Genomic DNA, 4,208 nt, shown 5'->3' with positions numbered 1-4,208 from the left:
CTGGTAAACCCAGGTTCTAGTTCCAGTTGTCACCAATAGTTATGTGGTCTTGGGAAAAGCATGTCACCTCTCTGTGCCTTCATTTCCATAAAATGATGGAAATGGCATTTGATAATCCCTAATATTTCCTGGCTGGAAAATTCAATAAGTTGTTTAAAGCGCTCATTCCACCAGCATTATTAAAAGGCAACTCAGAAAAGAGGGGATTGATGAAGGATGTCAAAGACCTTGGCCTTTTGACACGCACCTACTCTTCCTTGTACAAAATGACCAACTCATCCCAGACTACCCAGTGTACTCTTTTGGGGTTGACGTCGTCCCAATCTCTTTGGGTAGGGAATGAGATGAGACCCCCTCTAACCTTTCTGAACCAGTTATTACAATAACCTAAATGTAGCTGGTTCAGAACATCAGTGATGACAAATTCAGACCTGGGAAAGTGCCAGAACAGCAGCCTCTTCTTCCTCCCTGTGAGTTCTGCAAAGATAACCAAAATCTAAACAAGATAAATAGAAGATACTGGAGGTGGGAGCATTGGGGGGGGGGGGGGGAAGAGGAGGGTCTAATTACCATCTGCAAATGTGCATTTATCTGCAGGTGTCAGGGTCTGTGAATTCAGAATCTCCATAACCAATCAACCAAAAGGAGAGCATTTTCACACATACCATGTGAAAACTATATTACATTTACATTTCTTAGCCTGTCTGAAGATATATACATATATATGGATTTAACAAAACAAGCCTCAATCTTCAGAATGTGACTGAGTATGGCTGCTTCAGTAAATGCTAAACAGCAATTCTAGGGCCAGGCTGGGTTTAAATTTCAGCCTTAATTCCATCCCGAAGCTTATTGATATTTTTTCTGTAGTGTGTTAGCATGGAGTCTAATTCTAAAGCATTTCCTTGTGTGAAATGAATATTTTAAAGATCCAACTCATTCAATGCATCCATTATTTCCATTATAACTGATGTTCCTCTACACTGTATATAGCTCTTGGATCCTTAGAAATATCACAAGGTTTTTCACCACACAGAGATTACATATTCAACAGATAGTAGACGTAAATCAAAGTTGGATTAAAAAACGTAACATTTTGAAACCAGAAGCAAATAAAAGCACCATATTACTCACAGTAGGGTTTCTCAGAAGGCAATGTGGTAAAGAGCAGAGGTCCTGGGATTTTTGTTTTACTTAACTTGGCCTGGATTTTACTTCTAGTTCTAGAATAAACTCTCTAGATTTGGGGAATTAACTAAAATGGCAAGGAGCTCAATTTTGACATCTGTAAAATGGGTTTGATAGTACTTTCTTCACTCACAAAGACAGTGTTGAGATCAAAGGAAAAATCTGATGTGAAATATAACGCTAAATTTATTATATAGGATTCAACTTCATGAAAACAACACTTTGCTAAAATGTAGTGTCTACTGAGCTTGGACTATCCATCCTAAAACTATTCTTAACATTGTCAATTGGGGGTTCAGTTATTCCAGGTGTCATTAACAACTAAAAGGTTTTTTTTTTTTTAATGAAAGAAATAATTGAGAATGAATGAATATAGTACAGAATAAGAACAAGAAACAATTCACTCCAAGTTAATTCTGTAACAAATAGTAATAGTGTGGGCCTGGTGTTAACATCCAGTTCCTCCTCATTGGCGAGCTGTTAATTTCTCTGCCTTTTTGATCTGAAACCCCTTATCTGTCCATCTCCTGATGTTGCATCTCTCAGTGTTTGCCCTCTGTGTTTCCTGTAATTATCCAGACTGGTTGGAATGGTTGGTTCCCTCTATCTTGTCATTTGCAGTTTAACTACGTATAATTTCTGTATTTCACGGAATTTGCATTGGTGAGTTCCACATATCTGCTGTCCTTTGGGAGATTCTGAAATGCTGGCTATTTCCTACAGGAAATAGTGTTTCTGCTAAAAGTACTTCCTGTTCTGCGTGGTTCTATTTATTGGATGTCTGTTGTGTGTGAAAGTTTGTTTGGTACCCACAGGATGCAAATATGCATCAGCTGAGGTATTATTACCTGTGAGGAACACATAATCCACCTCTCTATCCTTTCCTGCCCAGGATTGTATTTTTCTGAGCTGTTTTTTTTTTTTTAAAATCCCAATGTAGGTATTTAATATATTCATCATGAGGGCTCAACCAGAGACTTAATTTAAAAAACAGAAATAAAACAAAAGTTACACCAAGGCTTAAGATACAGAGTCCTAGACAGACCTGAAGGAAAGGACAGACAAAAACAATGAATCATGGATCACTACATCAAAAACTAATGACTGGTGACTAACATAACATAATAAAATAAAATAAAAATTTAAAAAAAAAAAAGGAAAGAAAAAGACCACACAAGGACAGAGACTGGACAGTCAGCGTTCTTGGCTGGAGACCTGCTTTGAGTAGGTTTCTTGCAGATACTTCCTCAAGGCTGTGAGATTTTTCCAGAACTCAGCAGCATGTGTATTCAAAGGACTATCAATGTTTGGTTCTCCTAGCAGGCTCCGGATGGACAGCAGGATGGTCCTAACATCACACAGGGCAGACCACTCGTCCTTCGGGATGTCCGGACAGATGTTACCCTGGGTGTCTGCATTGGGGTGGTAGCAGGGCGTGAGGAACATCACCGCAGGAGCATTGGAAGGGTAGGCCCTCCCTCCTCCCCAGGGAGGTGTGTAGGCAGGGAGACAGGAACTCCAAGAGCATGACTGTAACTTTCTGAGCTAGTTTGTGAGGTTGGGGGGGTTGGATATGCCCAAGTTTGGGGCAAAATGGGAGAATTGTTTATAGCAAATGACTTGAAAAGGACCTCTCTGCTATGAGAACTCAAAGGTACTTCCTGGCTCTCTTTGGTCTCCTCCTCATCATTATCATTATAACTGTCACTTACTGAGTACCTACTACGTGCCAAGTACTTTATATGTGTGCTCTCATAGAATCCTTATAAAGATTCCTTAAGGTATCTTATTTTACAGATGCAGAACCACATATGTAAAGAGACAACATAACCTCTTTCCCCCAGTCACGCAGCTAGTTGGGCTCAGCGTCATGTTTTAATCCTAGTCCTATCCATCTGATGCCAAAGCTGTTGATTTAATCACACCCTTCCATCATGCCCCTTGCCCACCCCAACTGTGGCCCACCCAGGATTCTAATGTTTAACTTTTTAATGTCCTTTTTTAAGGCAATTATTTTTCATAGTTAAAAGTTTTCATTAAAAATAAGGTCTCATTAAGTTTTATTTCCAAAATGTAACTTAGCAATACAGTGATGGAGTCTTTACTTCAGTCCCTTAAGAAGTGTTACCAACATGTGTTCTTAGCATTGTACATTCTCAGAGTGAGACTCGGCACTAAACTACTAAACTGTTGTTTAATTTCCTCTACAACATCTTCGCTAACAAGCTTTACCTCTGAACAAAGTGTTCCCACTGTCTGCCTGGGCATCCCATTCCCTCCTAGACCATTGACGCTGTGAGACTGAATCTCTGGTCACTGAGCCAAAAGACTGGTATTAAACTGGGGAGGAGTTGGCCAGGAAAGTCATATGAAACATTTGGACACTGGACGTACTTGAGTCACTAGGATTTGTGTTGAGATATCTCTTGTCTTGCCCTCGCTTGTTGAGATTACTAGCCACTAAAATATAAGAATATGAACTTGCATAAGAGTTTACTATTCCAGCCTTTATATTCTTCCCCCAAGGGGGAGTCTTCCTTGGACTGGTAGGATTCTGAGAGACTGATTTATAACTACAAACATTGATGATTCTTTATCAATGATTAGTGATGATAGTGAGCTAACATTTCCTTATGCATTGTCAGGCATTGTGTTAAGCATTTAAGGCATTCTTTTATTTAACCCCATGAATGAGAAACACCACCTATGGATGTGATGAGGACTAAATGAGGTAAAACAGAAAAAGCACTGAAAACCATGCCTAGGGCGCCTGGGTGGCTAAATTGTTTGAGTGTCTGACTCTTTGCTTCAGTTTAGGTCATGGTCTTGGGGTGGTGGGATTAAGCCCCGCCTCCGGCTCTATGCGCAGTGTGGATTCCGCTTGAGATTCCTTCCCCGCCTCTCCCTCTCTCTCTGCTCCTTCCCCAACTCATGCATGCATGCATGCATGCTCTCTCTCTTTCTCTCTGTCTAAAATAAATAAATAAATAAATAAATAAATAAATAAATAAATAAATAAA

The sequence above is a fragment of the Mirounga leonina genome, unplaced genomic scaffold (assembly GCF_011800145.1).
Source record: "Mirounga leonina isolate KUSES-001 unplaced genomic scaffold, KU_Mleo_1.0 Mir_418, whole genome shotgun sequence".
In the NCBI taxonomy this organism is placed as follows: Eukaryota; Metazoa; Chordata; class Mammalia; order Carnivora; family Phocidae; genus Mirounga; species Mirounga leonina.
The sequence above is the reverse complement of the archived record's forward strand: the minus strand, read 5'-3'. Positions refer to the sequence as shown.